Source organism: Rhipicephalus microplus, chromosome 5, assembly GCF_043290135.1.
Source record: "Rhipicephalus microplus isolate Deutch F79 chromosome 5, USDA_Rmic, whole genome shotgun sequence".
Taxonomy (NCBI): domain Eukaryota; kingdom Metazoa; phylum Arthropoda; class Arachnida; order Ixodida; family Ixodidae; genus Rhipicephalus; species Rhipicephalus microplus.
Window position 1 is genome coordinate 174472367 of NC_134704.1, and position 15754 is coordinate 174488120.

Sequence of the window (15754 nt, forward strand, 5' to 3'; positions counted from 1 at the left end):
ATTCGAGCACACGATCTCCTGTTTACTAGACAGGCGCTTTAACCAACTAAGCCACGGCGCCTGCACAGCGTCTTGTTCAGGCAGCGACACCATTAGAATCATTTTAAATTATACTTCAAAAACAAAAAGCTAGAGAGACGTTAGTCTTGACTCTCGAGGCACCGGTGAGATTCGAGCACACGATCTCCTGTTTACTAGACAGGCGCTTTAACCAACTAAGCCACGGCGCCTGCGCAGCGCCTTGTTCAGGCAGTGACACCATTAGAATCATTTTGAATTATACATCAAAAACAAAAAGCTAGAGAGACGTTAGTCTTGACTCTCGAGGCACCAGTGAGATTCGAACTCACGATCTCCTGTTTACTAGACAGGCGCTTTAACCAACTAAGCCACGGCGCCTGCGCAGCGTCTTGTTCACGCAGTGACACCATTAGAAGCATTTTAAATTATACTTTAAAAACAAAAAACTAGAGAGACGTTAGTCTTGACTCTCGAGGCACCAGTGAGATTCGAGCACACGATCTCCTGTTTACTAGACAGGCGCTTTAACCAACTAAGCCACGGCGCCTGCGCAGCGTCTTGTTCAGGCAGTGACACCATTAAAAGCATTTTAAGGGGAGATGCTACTCGAAGACACTTTTTCTTTATTATTCACCCTAGAGCAATGAAACTTGAGCTGTTTGTGGAACTTTTTATGCCGATTTCAAATATATAATTAGTTTTCTTGCAAGTTACACACTTTTAGCTCTGTAACATGACAAAGTGAAAACCTTAACACTTTTGCCCCCCTCTTTCATCCCTAAAATTCGGTATTTTTTGCCATTCATAATTTATAATGCTTCAAATAAAGTGTAGAGTGCAAATAACTAATTAGAAAGCACATACAAAATATGTAATAGGTGTGAAAAATATTAGACGTAAAAAGTCCATATTTCACCTGCCATAGTAAAGGTATACACACAATTTTTTTATTATACAATAAAATATTGAAATTTAAACCAGATAATTGCATTCATCATACTTTGTAAAATTTTTGGCAAAATTTCATGCAGATCCCAGTACTAAAAGCGCCCGAAAAAGGAGGGGCTCATTGAAAAAAATGGCAAAATTTGTGTTTTGAGAAAAACGAGTTTTAAAGTTAAAATTGAGTTTTTATTTATGAAAGATATTATTAAATCAGATGAAATTTGCACACCAAAAATAACAATCCTTCTTGTAGTGGCCACTGCGACTAAAATACGCCAGCACCGTGAGTTTGTTCCTCTCGGCGTTTTCGAGCCGACTCCTCACAGACATTTTGCTCACAGACAGGACCATGAAACGCTAGCCAAACTTCCGCTCCATCTCGCAGAGCCTTGTGCCAACTGCAAGCTAGGATGAAGTTTGACAGGACTGCGAAATCCAAACTAATTTCAGTGTCATGCCATTTTGCACTCATGTTTGTGCCACATACCGTCGTACATAATGGCAATGTCGTCGCTGCTAAGTTCTCTCACTGTGAGCTCTTTCGACCTCTCAAGATTGGCGCTGGTGTCATCCATTGCCGTATCATGAACTTTCCGGCTGACGGGTGTGAACGACTTTGATGCATTGGTTTTTGCAAGCCAACAACTGCCGCAAATTGGACCAGCGGCTCGTAGCCTATTCCTGCAGAGCTCGCCGCACAGCGGCTTTCACTTGCGAGCAATGCCATTTTTCATTCATAACGGAGATAATTACACGAGAAAAGCATTGTTCAGATGCTCTGCTCGACATGACATGGACCCTGCAAATAGGTTTCACAGCACATACAGGCGCGCAGCGGCCAATGGCGGTCCCCGATTCGTACCCTGTGATAAGCCAGTCGCGGCACTCGAATAAACGCACAGAACAGTGATTAATTTTTATTATTTCTTGCGCTGCATCAGTGAGAGAAACTGTTGTTATGTGAAGAGTGAGGCTCGACTCTTCGACTCATGCGATCAACAATGGCTAGCGGCGGCGCATCATCGGCGGCAAGGTGCTCGAAGACTGCACACTTTCGTCCTTTTAACAGGCACCTTGTGCTCTTTAGATGAAGTTTTAAAGCATTTCCAGTTAAGTCTCGACCTGTAATATTTTTTTTCATAACAGTAGAGGTACTAATATTATCAAAACAGGCGAAAATAAAAAATCGGTAATTTTGAAAAAAGTCGAGTTTTTCGACCCGCATCTCCCCTTAAATTATATTTCAAAAACAAAAAAACTAGAATGACGTTAGTCTTGACTCTCGAGGCACCGGTGAGATTCAAGCTCACGATCTCCGGTTTACTAGACAGGCGCTTTAACCAACTAAGCCACGGCGCCTGCGCAGCGTCTTGTTCAGGCAGTGACACCATTAGAAGCATTTTAAATTATACTTCAAAAACAAAAAAACTAGGGAGACGTTAGTCTTGACTCTCAAGGCACCGGTGAGATTCGAAATCACGATCTCCTGTTTACTAGACAGGCGCTTTAACTAACTAAGCTTCGGCGCCTGCGCAGCTTTTTGTTCAGTCAGTGACCCCATCAGAAGTAATTCGAACTAAACTTCGAAAACAAAAAAACTTGAGAGACGTTTGTCTTGACTCTCGAGGCACAGGTGAGATTCGAACTCACGATCTTCCTTTTACTAGACAGGCGATTTAACTAACTAAGCCACAGCGCCTGCGCAGCGTCTTGTTCAGGCAGTGAAACCATCAGAATTATTTCGAACTAAACTTCGAAAACAGAAAACTAGAGAGATGTTAGTCTTGACTCTCGAGGCACCAGTGAGATTCGAACTCACGATCTCCTGTTTACTAGACAGGCGCTTTAACCAACTAAGCCACGGCGCCTGCGCAGCATCTTGTTCGGGCAGTGACACCATTAGAAGCATTTTAAATTATACTTCAAAAACAAAAAGCTAGAGAGACGTTAGTCTTGACTCTCGAGGCACCGGTGAGATTCAAGCTCACGATCTCCTGTTTACTAGACAGGCGCTTTAACCAACTAAGCCACGGCGCCTGCGCAGCGTCTTGTTCAGGCAGTGACACCATTAGAAGCATTTTAAAATATACTTCAAAAACAAAAAGCTAAAGAGACGTTAGTCTTGACTCTCGAGGCACCGGTGAGATTCGAGCACACGATCTCCTGTTTACTAGACAGGCGCTTTAACCAACTAAGCCACGGCGCCTGCGCAGCGTCTTGTTCAGGCAGCGACACCATTAGAATCATTTTAAATTATACTTCAAAAACAAAAAGCTAGAGAGACGTTAGTCTTGACTCTCGAGGCACCAGTGAGATTCGAGCACACGATCTCCTGTTTACTAGACAGGCGCTTTAACCAACTAAGCCACGGCGCCTGCGCAGCGTCTTGTTCAGGCAGTGACACCATTAGAAGCATTTTAAATTATACTCAAAAACAAAAAGCTAGAGAGACGTTAGTCTTGACTCTCGAGGCACCAGTGAGATTCGAACTCCCGATCTCCTGTTTACTAGACAGGCGCTTTAACCAACTAAGCCACGGCGCCTGCGCAGCGTCTTGTTCAGGCAGTGACACCATTAAAAGCATTTTAAAATATACTTCAAAAACAAAAAGCTAAAGAGACGTTAGTCTTGACTCTCGAGGCACCGGTGAGATTCAAGCTCACGATCTCCGGTTTACTAGACAGGCGCTTTAACCAACTAAGCCACGGCGCCTGCGCAGCGTCTTGTTCAGGCAGTGACACCATTAGAAGCATTTTAAAATATACTTCAAAAACAAAAAGCTAAAGAGACGTTAGTCTTGACTCTCGAGGCACCGGTGAGATTCGAGCACACGATCTCCTGTTTACTAGACAGGCGCTTTAACCAACTAAGCCACGGCGCCTGCGCAGCGCCTTGTTCAGGCAGTGACACCATTAGAATCATTTTAAATTATACATCAAAAACAAAAAGCTAGAGAGACGTTAGTCTTGACTCTCGAGGCACCAGTGAGATTCGAACTCACGATCTCCTGTTTACTAGACAGGCGCTTTAACCAACTAAGCCACGGCGCCTGCGCAGCGTCTTGTTCACGCAGTGACACCATTAGAAGCATTTTAAATTATACTTCAAAAACAAAAAACTAGAGAGACGTTAGTCTTGACTCTCGAGGCACCAGTGAGATTCGAGCACACGATCTCCTGTTTACTAGACAGGCGCTTTAACCAACTAAGCCACGGCGCCTGCGCAGCGTCTTGTTCAGGCAGTGACACCATTAAAAGCATTTTAAGGGGAGATGCTACTCGAAGACACTTTTTCTTTATTATTCACCCTAGAGCAATGAAACTTGAGCTGTTTGTGGAACTTTTTATGCCGATTTCAAATATATAATTAGTTTTCTTGCAAGTTACACACTTTTAGCTCTGTAACATGACAAAGTGAAAACCTTAACACTTTTGCCCCCCTCTTTCATCCCTAAAATTCGGTATTTTTTTGCCATTCATAATTTATAATGCTTCAAATAAAGTGTAGAGTGCAAATAACTAATTAGAAAGCACATACAAAATATGTAATAGGTGTGAAAAATAATAGACGTAAAAAGTCCATATTTCACCTGCCATAGTAAAGGTATACACACAATTTTTTTATTATACAATAAATATTGAAATTTAAACCAGATAATTGATTCATCATACTTTGTAAAAATTTTGGCAAAATTTCATGCAGATCCCAGTACTAAAAGCGCCCGAAAAAGGAGGGGCACATTGAAAAAAATGGCAAAATTTGTGTTTTGAGAAAAACGAGTTTTAAAGTTAAAATTGAGTTTTTATTTATGAAAGATATTATTAAATCAGATGAAATTTGCACACCAAAAATAACAATTCTTCTTGTAGTGGCCACTGCGACTAAAATACGCCAGCACCGTGAGTTTGTCCCTCTCGGCGTTTTCGAGCCGACTCCTCACAGACATTTTGCTCACAGACAGGACCATGAAACGCTAGCCAAACTTCCGCTCCATCTCGCAGAGCCTTGTGCCAACTACAAGCTAGGATGAAGTTCGACAGGACTGCGAAATCCAAACTAATTTCAGTGTCATGCCATTTTGCACTCATGTTTGTGCCACATACCGTCGTACATAATGGCAATGTCGTCGCTGCTAAGTTCTCTCACTGTGAGCTCTTTCGACCTCTCAAGATTGGCGCTGGTGTCATCCATTGCCGTATCATGAACTTTCCGGCTGACGGGTGTGAACGACTTTGATGCATTGGTTTTTGCAAGCCAACAACTGCCGCAAATTGGACCAGCGGCTCGTAGCCTATTCCTACAGAGCTCGCCGCACAGCGGCTTTCACTTGCGAGCAATGTCATTTTTCATTCATAACGGAGATAATTACACGAGAAAAGCATTGTTCAGATGCTCTGCTCGACATGACATGGACCCTGCAAATAGGTTTCACAGCACATACAGGCGCGCAGCGGCCAATGGCGGTCCCCGATTCGTACCCTGTGATAAGCCAGTCGCGGCACTCGAATAAACGCACAGAACAGTGATTAATTTTTATTATTTCTTGCGCTGCATCAGTGAGAGAAACTGTTGTTATGTGAAGAGTGAGGCTCGACTCTTCGACTCATGCGATCAACAATGGCTAGCGGCGGCGCATCATCGGCGGCAAGGTGCTCGAAGACTGCACACTTTCGTCCTTTTAACAGGCACCTTGTGCTCTTTAGATGAAGTTTTAAAGCATTTCCAGTTAAGTCTCGACCTGTAATATTTTTTTTCATAACAGTAGAGGTACTAATATTGTCAAAACAGGCGAAAATAAAAAATCGGTAATCTTGAAAAAAGTCGAGTTTTTCGACCCGCATCTCCCCTTAAATTATATTTCAAAAACAAAAAAACTAGAATGACGTTAGTCTTGACTCTCGAGGCACCGGTGAGATTCAAGCTCACGATCTCCGGTTTACTAGACAGGCGCTTTAACCAACTAAGCCACGGCGCCTGCGCAGCGTCTTGTTCAGGCAGTGACACCATTAGAAGCATTTTAAATTATACTTCAAAAACAAAAAAACTAGGGAGACGTTAGACTTGACTCTCAAGGCACCGGTGAGATTCGAAATCACGATCTCCTGTTTACTAGACAGGCGCTTTAACTAACTAAGCCTCGGCGCCTGCGCAGCTTTTTGTTCAGTCAGTGACCCCATCAGAAGTAATTCGAACTAAACTTCGAAAACAAAAAACTTGAGAGACGTTTGTCTTGACTCTCGAGGCACAGGTGAGATTCGAACTCACGATCTTCCTTTTACTAGACAGGCGATTTAACTAACTAAGCCACAGCGCCTGCGCAGCGTCTTGTTCAGGCAGTGAAACCATCAGAATTATTTCGAACTAAACTTCGAAAACAGAAAACTAGAGAGATGTTAGTCTTGACTCTCGAGGCACCAGTGAGATTCGAACTCACGATCTCCTGTTTACTAGACAGGCGCTTTAACCAACTAAGCCACGGCGCCTGCGCAGCAACTTGTTCGGGCAGTGACACCATTAGAAGCATTTTAAATTATACTTCAAAAACAAAAAGCTAGAGAGACGTTAGTCTTGACTCTCGAGGCACCGGTGAGATTCAAGCTCACGATCTCCTGTTTACTAGACAGGCGCTTTAACCAACTAAGCCACGGCGCCTGCGCAGCGTCTTGTTCAGGCAGTGACACCATTAGAAGCATTTTAAAATATACTTCAAAAACAAAAAGCTAAAGAGACGTTAGTCTTGACTCTCGAGGCACCGGTGAGATTCGAGCACACGATCTCCTGTTTACTAGACAGGCGCTTTAACCAACTAAGCCACGGCGCCTGCGCAGCGTCTTGTTCAGGCAGCGACACCATTAGAATCATTTTAAATTATACTTCAAAAACAAAAAGCTAGAGAGACGTTAGTCTTGACTCTCGAGGCACCAGTGAGATTCGAGCACACGATCTCCTGTTTACTAGACAGGCGCTTTAACCAACTAAGCCACGGCGCCTGCGCAGCGTCTTGTTCAGGCAGTGACACCATAAGAAGCATTTTAAATTATACTCAAAAACAAAAAGCTAGAGAGACGTTAGTCTTGACTCTCGAGGCACCAGTGAGATTCGAACTCCCGATCTCCTGTTTACTAGACAGGCGCTTTAACCAACTAAGCCACGGCGCCTGCGCAGCGTCTTGTTCAGGCAGTGACACCATTAAAAGCATTTTAAAATATACTTCAAAAACAAAAAGCTAAAGAGACGTTAGTCTTGACTCTCGAGGCACCGGTGAGATTCAAGCTCACGATCTCCGGTTTACTAGACAGGCGCTTTAACCAACTAAGCCACGGCGCCTGCGCAGCGGCTTGTTCAAGCAGTGACACGATTAAAAGCATTTTAAATTATACTTCAAAAACAAAAAAACTAGAGAGACGTTAGTCTTGACTCTCGAGGCACCGGTGAGATTCAAGCTCACGATCTCCTGTTTACTAGACAGGCGCTTTAACCAACTAAGCCACGGCGCCTGCGCAGTGTCTTGTTCAGGCAGTGAAACCATTAGAAGCATTTTAAATTATACTTCAAAAACAAAAAGCTAATGAGACGTTAGTCTTGACTCTCGAGGCACCGGTGAGATTCGAGCACACGATCTCCTGTTTACTAGACAGGCGCTTTAACCAGCTAAGCCACGGCGCCTGCGCAGCGCCTTGTTCAGGCAGTGACACCATTAGAATCATTTTAAATTATACTTCAAAAACAAAAAGCTAGAGAGACGTTAGTCTTGACTCTCGAGGCACCAGTGAGATTCGAACTCACGATCTCCTGTTTACTAGACAGGCGCTTTAACCAACTAAGCCACGGCGCCTGCGCAGCGTCTTGTTCACGCAGTGACACCATTAGAAGCATTTTAAATTATACTTAAAAAACAAAAAACTAGAGAGACGTTAGTCTTGACTCTCGAGGCACCAGTGAGATTCGAGCACACGATCTCCTGTTTACTAGACAGGCGCTTTAACCAACTAAGCCACGGCGCCTGCGCAGCGGCTTGTTCAGGCAGTGACACGATTAAAAGCATTTTAAATTGTACTTCAAAAACAAAAAAACTAGAGAGACGTTAGTCTTGACTCTCGAGGCACCGGTGAGATTCAAGCTCACGATCTCCGGTTTACTAGACAGGCGCTTTAACCAACTAAGCCACGGCGCCTGCGCAGCGTCTTGTTCAGGCAGTGACACCATTAGAAGCATTTTAAATTATACTTCAAAAACAAAAAAACTAGGGAGACGTTAGACTTGACTCTCGAGGCACCGGTGAGATTCGAACTCACGATCTCCTGTTTACTAGACAGACGCTTTAACCAACTAAGCCACGGCGCCTGCGCAGCGGCTTGTTCAGGCAATGACACGATTAAAAGCATTTTAAATTATACTTCAAAAACAAAAAAACTAGAGAGACGTTAGTCTTGACTCTCGAGGCACCGGTGAGATTCAAGCTCACGATCTCCTGTTTACTAGACAGGCGCTTTAACCAACTAAGCCACGGCGCCTGCGCAGCGTCTTGTTCAGGCAGTGAAACCATTAGAAGCATTTTAAATTATACTTCAAAAACAAAAAAACTAGGGAGACGTTAGACTCTACTCTCAAGGCACCGGTGAGATTCGAAATCACGATCTCCTGTTTGCTAGACAGGCGCTTTAACTAACTAAGCCACGGCGCCTGCGCAGCGTCTTGTTCAGGCAGTGACACCATCAGAAGTATTTCGAACTGAACTTCGAAAACAAAAAAACTAGAGAGACGTTTCTCTTGACTCTCGAGGCACCGGTGAGATTCGAACTCACGATCTGCTGTTTACTAGACAGGCGCTTTAACCATCTAAGCCACGGCGCTTGTGCAGCGTCTAGTTCAGGCAGTGACAGCATCAGAAGTATTTCGAACTAAACTTCGAAAACAAAAAACTAGAGAGGCGTTTGTCTTGACTCCCGAGGCACCTGTGAGATTCGAACTCATGATCTCCTGTTTACTAGACAGGCGCTTTAACCAACTAAGCCACGGCGCCTGCGCAGCGTCTTGTTCAGGCAGTGACACCATCAGAAGTATTTCGAACTAAACTTCGAAAACAAAAAACTAGAGAGACGTTTGTCTTGACTCTCGAGGCACCGGTGAGATTCGAACTCCCGATCTCCTGTTTACTAGACATGCGCTTTAACCAACTAAGCCACGGCGCCTGCGCAGCGTCTTGTTCAGGCAGTGACACCATTAAAAGCATTTTAAATTATACTTCAAAAACAAAAAAACTAGAATGACGTTAGTCTTGACTCTCGAGGCACCGGTGAGATTCAAGCTCACGATCTCCGGTTTACTAGACAGGCGCTTTAACCAACTAAGCCACGGCGCCTGCGCAGCGTCTTGTTCAGGCAGTGACACCATTAGAAGCATTTTAAATTATACTTCAAAAACAAAAAAACTAGGGAGACGTTAGACTTGACTCTCGAGGCACCGGTGAGATTCGAACTCACGATCTCCTGTTTACTAGACAGACGCTTTAACCAACTAAGCCACGGCGCCTGCGCAGCGGCTTGTTCAGGCAATGACACGATTAAAAGCATTTAAAATTATACTTCAAAAACAAAAAAACTAGAGAGACGTTAGTCTTGACTCTCGAGGCACCGGTGAGATTCAAGCTCACGATCTCCTGTTTACTAGACAGGCGCTTTAACCAACTAAGCCACGGCGCCTGCGCAGCGTCTTGTTCAGGCAGTGAAACCATTGAAGCATTTTAAATTATACTTCAAAAACAAAAAAACTAGGGAGACGTTAGACTCTACTCTCAAGGCACCGGTGAGATTCGAAATCACGATCTCCTGTTTACTAGACAGGCGCTTTAACTAACTAAGCCACGGCGCCTGCGCAGCGTCTTGTTCAGGCAGTGACACCATCAGAAGTATTTCGAACTGAACTTCGAAAACAAAAAAACTAGAGAGACGTTTCTCTTGACTCTCGAGGCACCGGTGAGATTCGAACTCAAGATCTGCTGTTTACTAGACAGGCGCTTTAACCATCTAAGCCACGGCGCTTGTGCAGCGTCTAGTTCAGGCAGTGACAGCATCAGAAGTATTTCGAACTAAACTTCGAAAACAAAAAACTAGAGAGGCGTTTGTCTTGACTCTCGAGGCACCTGTGAGATTCGAACTCATGATCTCCTGTTTACTAGACAGGCGCTTTAACCAACTAAGCCACGGCGCCTGCGCAGCGTCTTGTTCAGGCAGTGACACCATCAGAAGTATTTCGAACTAAACTTCGAAAACAAAAAACTAGAGAGACGTTTGTCTTGACTCTCGAGGCACCGGTGAGATTCGAACTCACGATCTCCAGTTTACTAGACAGGCGCTTTAACCAAATAAGCCACGGCGCCTGCGCAGCGTCTTGTTCAGGCAGTGACAGCATCACAAGTATTTAGAACTAAACTTCGAAAACAAAAAACTAGAGAGCTGTTTGTCTTGACTCTCGAGGCACAGGTGAGATTCGAACTCACGATCTCCTGTTTACTAGACAGGCGCTTTAACCAACTAAGCCACGGCGCCTGCGCAGCGTCTTGTTCAGGCAGTGACACCATCAGAAGTATTTCGAACTAAACTTCGAAAACAAAAAAATTGAGAGACGTTTGTCTTGACTCTCGTGGCACCGGTGAGATTCGAGCTCATGATCACCTGTTTACTAGACATGCGCTTTAACCAACTAAGCCACGGCACCTGCGCAGCGTCTTGTTCAGGCAGTGACACCATCAGAAGTATTTCGAAGTAAACTTCGAAAACAAAGAACTAGAGAGACGTTTGTCTTGACTCTCGAGGCACTGGTGAGATTCGAACTCACGATCTCTGGTTTACTAGACAGGCGCTTTAACTAACTAAGCCACGGCGCCTGCGCAGCGTCTTGTTCAGGCAGTGACACCATCAGAAGTATTTCGAACTGAACTTCGAAAACAAAAAAACTAGAGAGACGTTTCTCTTGACTCTCGAGGCACCGGTGAGATTCGAACTCACGATCTGCTGTTTACTAGACAGGCGCTTTAACCATCTAAGCCACGGCGCTTGTGCAGCGTCAAGTTCAGGCAGTGACAGCATCAGAAGTAATTCGAACTAAACTTCGAAAACAAAAAAATTAGAGAGAGGTTTGTCTTGACTCTCGAGGCACCGGTGAGATTCGAACTCACGATTTCCTGTTTACTAGACAGGCGCTTTAACTAACTAAGCCACGGCGCCTACGCAGCGTTTTGTTCAGGCAGTGACACCATCAAAAGTATTTCGAACCAAACTTCGAAAACAAAAGTACTGAAAGTTGGGCGAGTTCGTAGTCGATCATGACTTCTTTGCGCAAACACGTACACGGACACAAGAAAAAGAGGCAAACAACACGGGCGCCCGTGTTGTTTGCCTCTTTTCCTTGTGTCCGGGTACGTGTTTGCGCAAAGAAGTCATGAATCTTCGAAAACAAATCTAGAGAGACGTTAGTCTTGACTCCCGAGGCACCGGTGAGATTCGAACTCACGATCTCCTGTTTACTAGACAGGCGCTTTAACTAACTAAGCCACGACGCCTGCGCAGCGTCTTGTTCAGGCAGTGACACCATCAGAAGTATTTCGAACTAAACTTCGAAAACAAAAAACTAGAGAGACGTTTGTCTTGACTTTCGAGGCACCGGTGAGATTCGAACTCACGATCTCCTGTTTACTAGACAGGCGCTTTAACCAACTAAGCCACGGCGCCTGCGCAGCGTCTTGTTCTTGCAGTGACGCCATCAGAAGTATTTCGAACTAAACTTCGAAAACAAAAAAAACTAGAGAGACGTTTCTCTTGACTCTCGAGGCACCGGTGAGATTCGAACTCACGATCTGCTGTTTACTAGACAGGCGCTTTAACCATCTAAGCCACGGCGCTTGTGCAGCGTCTAGTTCAGGCAGTGACAGCATCAGAAGTATTTCGAACTAAACTTCAAAAACAAAAAACTAGAGAGCTGTTTGTCTTGACTCTCGAGGCACAGGTGAGATTCGAACTCACGATCTCCTGTTTACTAGACAGGCGCTTTAACCAACTAATCTACGGCGCCTGCGCAGCGTCTTGTTCAGGCAGTGACACCATCAGACGTATTTCGAACTAAACGTCGAAAACAAAAAGTAGAGAGACGTTTGTCTTGACTTTCGAGGCACCGGTGAGATTCGAACTCACGATCTCCTGTTTACTAGACAGGCGCTTTAACCAACTAAGCCGCGGCGCCTGCGCAGCGTCTTGTTCAGGCAGTGACGCCATCAGAAGTATTTCGAACTAAACTTCGAAAACAAAAAACTAGAGAGACGTTTGTCTTGACTCTCGAGGCACCTGTGAGATTCGAACTCATGATCTCCTGTTTACTAGACAGGCGCTTTAACCAACAAAGCCATGGCACCTGCGCAGTGTCTTGTTCAGGCAGTGACACCATCAGAAGTATTTCGAACTAAACTTCGAAAACAAAAAACTAGAGAGACGTTTGTCTTGACTCTCGAGGCACCGGTGAGATTCGAACTCACGATCACCGGTTTACTAGACAGGCGCTTTAACCAAATAAGCCACGGCGCCTGCGCAGCGTCTTGTTCAGGCAGTGACACCATTGGAAGTATTTCGAACAATACTTCGAAAAAAAAACATGAGAGACACGTTAGTCTTGACTCTCGAGGCACCGGTGAGATTCGAACTCACGAGTTCCTGTTTGCTAGACAGGCGCTTTAACCAACTAAGCCACGGCGCCTGCGCAGCGTCTTGTTCAGGCAGTGACAGCATCACAAGTACTTAGAACTAAACTTCGAAAACAAAAAACTAGAGAGCTGTTTGTCTTGACTCTCGAGGCACAGGTGAGATTCGAACTCACGATCTCCTGTTTACTAGACAGGCGCTTTAACCAACTAAGCCACGGCGCCTGTGCAGCGTCTTGTTCAGGCAGTGACACTATCAGAAGTATTTCGAACTAAACTTCGAAAACAAAAAACTAGAGAGCCGTTTCTCTTGACTCTAGAGGCACCGGTGAGATTCGAACTCACGATCTCCTGTTTACTAGACAGGCGCTTTAACTAACTAAGCCATGGCGCCTGCGCAGCGCCTTGTTCAGTCAGTGACACAATCAGAAGTATTTTTAACAAAACTTCGAAAACAAAAAACTTCAGAGACGTTTGTCTTGACTCTCGAGGCACAGGTGAGATTCGAACTCACGATCTTCCTTTTACTAGACAGGCATTTCAACCAACTAAGCCACCGCGCTTGTGCAGCGTCTTGTTCAGGCAGTGACACCATCAGAAGTATTTCGAACTAAACTTCGAAAACAAAAAAACTAGAGAGAGGTTTGTCTTGAATCTCGAGGCACCGGTGAAATTCGAACTCACGATCTCCTGTATACTAGGCAGGCGCTTTAACTAACTGAGCCATGGTGCGTGCGCAGCGTTTTGTTCAGGCAGTGACACCATCAGAAGTATTTCGAACTAAACTTCGAAAACAAAAGTACTGAAAGTTGGGCGAGTTCGTACTCGATCATGACTTCTTTGCGCAAACACGTACACGGACACAAGGAAAAGAAGCAAACAACACGGGCGCCCGTGTTGTTTGCCTCTTTTCCTTGTGTTCGTGTACGTGTACGTGTTTGCGCAAAGAAGTCATGAATGTTCGAAAACAAAAAACTAGAGAGTCGTTAGTCTTGACTCCCGAGGCACCGGTGAGATTCGAACTCACGAACTCCTGTTTACTAGACAGGCGCTTTAACTAACTAAGCCAAAGCGCCTGCGCAGCGTCTTGTTCAGGCAGTGACACCGTCAGAAGTATTTCGAACTAAACTTCGAAAACAAAAAACTAGAGAGACGTTTGTCTTGACTCTCGAGGCACCGGTGAGATTCAAACTCATAATCTCCTGTTTAGTAGACAGGCGCTTTAACCAACTAAGCCACGGCGCCTGCACAGCGTCTTGTTCAGGCAGTGACGCCATCAGAAGTATTCCGAACTAAACTTCGAAAACAAAAAACTAGAGAGACGTTTCTCTTGACTCTAGAGGCACCGGTGAGATTCGAACTCATGATCTCCTGTTTACTAGACAGGCGCTTTAACCAAATAAGCCACGGCGCCTGCGCAGCATCTTGTTCAGGCAGTGACACCATTGGAAGTATTTCGAACTAAACTTCGAAAACAAAAAACTAGAGAGACGTTTGTCTTGACTCTCGAGGCACCAGTGAGATTCGAACTCATGATCTCCTGTTTACTAGACAGGCGCTTTAACCAACTAAGCCACGGCGCCCGCGCAGCGTTTTGTTCAGGCAGTGACACCATCAGAAGTATTTCGAACTAAACTTCGAAAACAAAAAACTAGAGAGCCGTTTGCCTTGACTCTCGAGGCACCGGTGAGATTTGAACTCACGATCTCCTGTTTACTAGACAGGCGCTTTAACTAACTAAGCCACGGCGCCTGCGCAGCGACTTGTTCAGTCAGTGACCCCATCAGAAGTAATTCGAACTAAACTTCGAAAACAAAAAACTTGAGAGACGTTTGTCTTGACTCTCGAGGCACAGGTGAGATTCGAACTCACGATCTTCCTTTTACTAGACAGGCGATTTAACTAACTAAGCCACAGCGCCTGCGCAGCGTCTTGTTTAGGCAGTGAAACCATCAGAATTATTTCGAACTAAACTTCGAAAACAGAAAACTAGAGAGATGTTAGTCTTGACTCTCGAGGCACCAGTGAGATTCGAACTCACGATCTCCTGTTTCCTAGACAGGCGCTTTAACCAACTAAGCCACGGCGCCTGCGCAGCATCTTGTTCAGGCAGTGACACCATTAGAATCATTTTAAATTATACTTCAAAAACAAAAAGCTAGAGAGACGTTAGTCTTGACTCTCGAGGCACCAGTGAGATTCGAGCACATGATCTCCTGTTTACTAGACAGGCGCTTTAACCAACTAAGCCACAGCGCCTGCGCAGCGTCTTGTTCAGGCAGTGACACCATTAGAAGCATTTTAAATTATACTCAAAAACAAAAAGCTAGAGAGACGTTAGTCTTGACTCTCGAGGCACCAGTGAGATTCGAGCACACGATCTCCTGTTTACTAGACAGGCGCTTTAACCAACTAAGCCACGGCGCCTGCGCAGCGTCTTGTTCAGGCAGTGACACCATTAGAAGCATTTTAAATTATACTCAAAAAGAAAAAGCTAGAGAGACGTTAGTCTTGACTCTCGAGGCACCAGTGAGATTCGAACTCCCGATCTCCTGTTTACTAGACAGGCGCTTTAACCAACTAAGCCACGGCGCCTGCGCAGCGTCTTGTTCAGGGAGTGACACCATTAAAAGCATTTTAAATTATACTTCAAAAACAAAAAAACTAGAATGACGTTAGTATTGACTCTCGAGGCACCGGTGAGATTCAAGCTCACGATCTCCGGTTTACTAGACAGGCGCTTTAACCAACCAAGCCACGGCGCCTGCGCTGCGTCTTGTTCAGGCAGTGACACCATTAGAAGCATTATAAATTATACTTCAAAAACAAAAAAACTAGGGAGACATTAGACTTGACTCTCGAGGCACCGGTGAGATTCGAACTCACGATCTCCTGTTTACTAGACAGGCGCTTTAACCAACTAAGCCACGGCGCCTGCGCAGCGTCTTGTTCAGGCAGTGACACCATTAGAAGCATTTTAAATTATACTCAAAAACAAAAAGCTAGAGAGACGTTAGTCTTGACTCTCGAGGCACCAGTGAGATTCGAACTCCCGATCTCCTGTTTACTAGACAGGCGCTTTAACCAACTAAGCCACGG

The 15754-nt window shown here is 44.9% G+C and overlaps 19 non-coding genes across 19 annotated transcripts; all 19 read right to left on the reverse strand.

Annotated features, from left to right (window-relative positions):
* Window positions 1-325: 325 nt before the first annotated feature.
* On the reverse strand, window positions 326-399 carry TRNAT-AGU (transfer RNA threonine (anticodon AGU)). The gene has a single exon. It is a non-coding gene; the product is annotated as a tRNA-Thr (tRNA).
* Window positions 400-2760: 2361 nt separating this feature from the next.
* Window positions 2761-2834, reverse strand: TRNAT-AGU (transfer RNA threonine (anticodon AGU)). Its single transcript has one exon. It is a non-coding gene; the product is annotated as a tRNA-Thr (tRNA).
* Window positions 2835-3942: 1108 nt separating this feature from the next.
* On the reverse strand, window positions 3943-4016 carry TRNAT-AGU (transfer RNA threonine (anticodon AGU)). The gene has a single exon. It is a non-coding gene; the product is annotated as a tRNA-Thr (tRNA).
* Window positions 4017-6375: 2359 nt separating this feature from the next.
* TRNAT-AGU (transfer RNA threonine (anticodon AGU)) lies at window positions 6376-6449 on the reverse strand. Its single transcript has one exon. It is a non-coding gene; the product is annotated as a tRNA-Thr (tRNA).
* A 1278-nt stretch (window positions 6450-7727) lies between these two features.
* On the reverse strand, window positions 7728-7801 carry TRNAT-AGU (transfer RNA threonine (anticodon AGU)). The gene has a single exon. It is a non-coding gene; the product is annotated as a tRNA-Thr (tRNA).
* A 435-nt stretch (window positions 7802-8236) lies between these two features.
* On the reverse strand, window positions 8237-8310 carry TRNAT-AGU (transfer RNA threonine (anticodon AGU)). Its single transcript has one exon. It is a non-coding gene; the product is annotated as a tRNA-Thr (tRNA).
* Window positions 8311-8576: 266 nt separating this feature from the next.
* TRNAA-AGC (transfer RNA alanine (anticodon AGC)) lies at window positions 8577-8650 on the reverse strand. Its single transcript has one exon. It is a non-coding gene; the product is annotated as a tRNA-Ala (tRNA).
* A 774-nt stretch (window positions 8651-9424) lies between these two features.
* On the reverse strand, window positions 9425-9498 carry TRNAT-AGU (transfer RNA threonine (anticodon AGU)). Its single transcript has one exon. It is a non-coding gene; the product is annotated as a tRNA-Thr (tRNA).
* A 942-nt stretch (window positions 9499-10440) lies between these two features.
* Window positions 10441-10514, reverse strand: TRNAT-AGU (transfer RNA threonine (anticodon AGU)). The gene has a single exon. It is a non-coding gene; the product is annotated as a tRNA-Thr (tRNA).
* Window positions 10515-11453: 939 nt separating this feature from the next.
* Window positions 11454-11527, reverse strand: TRNAT-AGU (transfer RNA threonine (anticodon AGU)). Its single transcript has one exon. It is a non-coding gene; the product is annotated as a tRNA-Thr (tRNA).
* Window positions 11528-11622: 95 nt separating this feature from the next.
* Window positions 11623-11696, reverse strand: TRNAT-AGU (transfer RNA threonine (anticodon AGU)). The gene has a single exon. It is a non-coding gene; the product is annotated as a tRNA-Thr (tRNA).
* A 434-nt stretch (window positions 11697-12130) lies between these two features.
* Window positions 12131-12204, reverse strand: TRNAT-AGU (transfer RNA threonine (anticodon AGU)). Its single transcript has one exon. It is a non-coding gene; the product is annotated as a tRNA-Thr (tRNA).
* Window positions 12205-12637: 433 nt separating this feature from the next.
* TRNAA-AGC (transfer RNA alanine (anticodon AGC)) lies at window positions 12638-12711 on the reverse strand. The gene has a single exon. It is a non-coding gene; the product is annotated as a tRNA-Ala (tRNA).
* Window positions 12712-12806: 95 nt separating this feature from the next.
* On the reverse strand, window positions 12807-12880 carry TRNAT-AGU (transfer RNA threonine (anticodon AGU)). Its single transcript has one exon. It is a non-coding gene; the product is annotated as a tRNA-Thr (tRNA).
* Window positions 12881-13826: 946 nt separating this feature from the next.
* On the reverse strand, window positions 13827-13900 carry TRNAS-ACU (transfer RNA serine (anticodon ACU)). Its single transcript has one exon. It is a non-coding gene; the product is annotated as a tRNA-Ser (tRNA).
* Window positions 13901-14164: 264 nt separating this feature from the next.
* Window positions 14165-14238, reverse strand: TRNAT-AGU (transfer RNA threonine (anticodon AGU)). Its single transcript has one exon. It is a non-coding gene; the product is annotated as a tRNA-Thr (tRNA).
* A 95-nt stretch (window positions 14239-14333) lies between these two features.
* Window positions 14334-14407, reverse strand: TRNAT-AGU (transfer RNA threonine (anticodon AGU)). The gene has a single exon. It is a non-coding gene; the product is annotated as a tRNA-Thr (tRNA).
* Window positions 14408-14671: 264 nt separating this feature from the next.
* On the reverse strand, window positions 14672-14745 carry TRNAP-AGG (transfer RNA proline (anticodon AGG)). Its single transcript has one exon. It is a non-coding gene; the product is annotated as a tRNA-Pro (tRNA).
* Window positions 14746-15516: 771 nt separating this feature from the next.
* On the reverse strand, window positions 15517-15590 carry TRNAT-AGU (transfer RNA threonine (anticodon AGU)). The gene has a single exon. It is a non-coding gene; the product is annotated as a tRNA-Thr (tRNA).
* Between the last annotated feature and the right edge of the window lie 164 nt (window positions 15591-15754).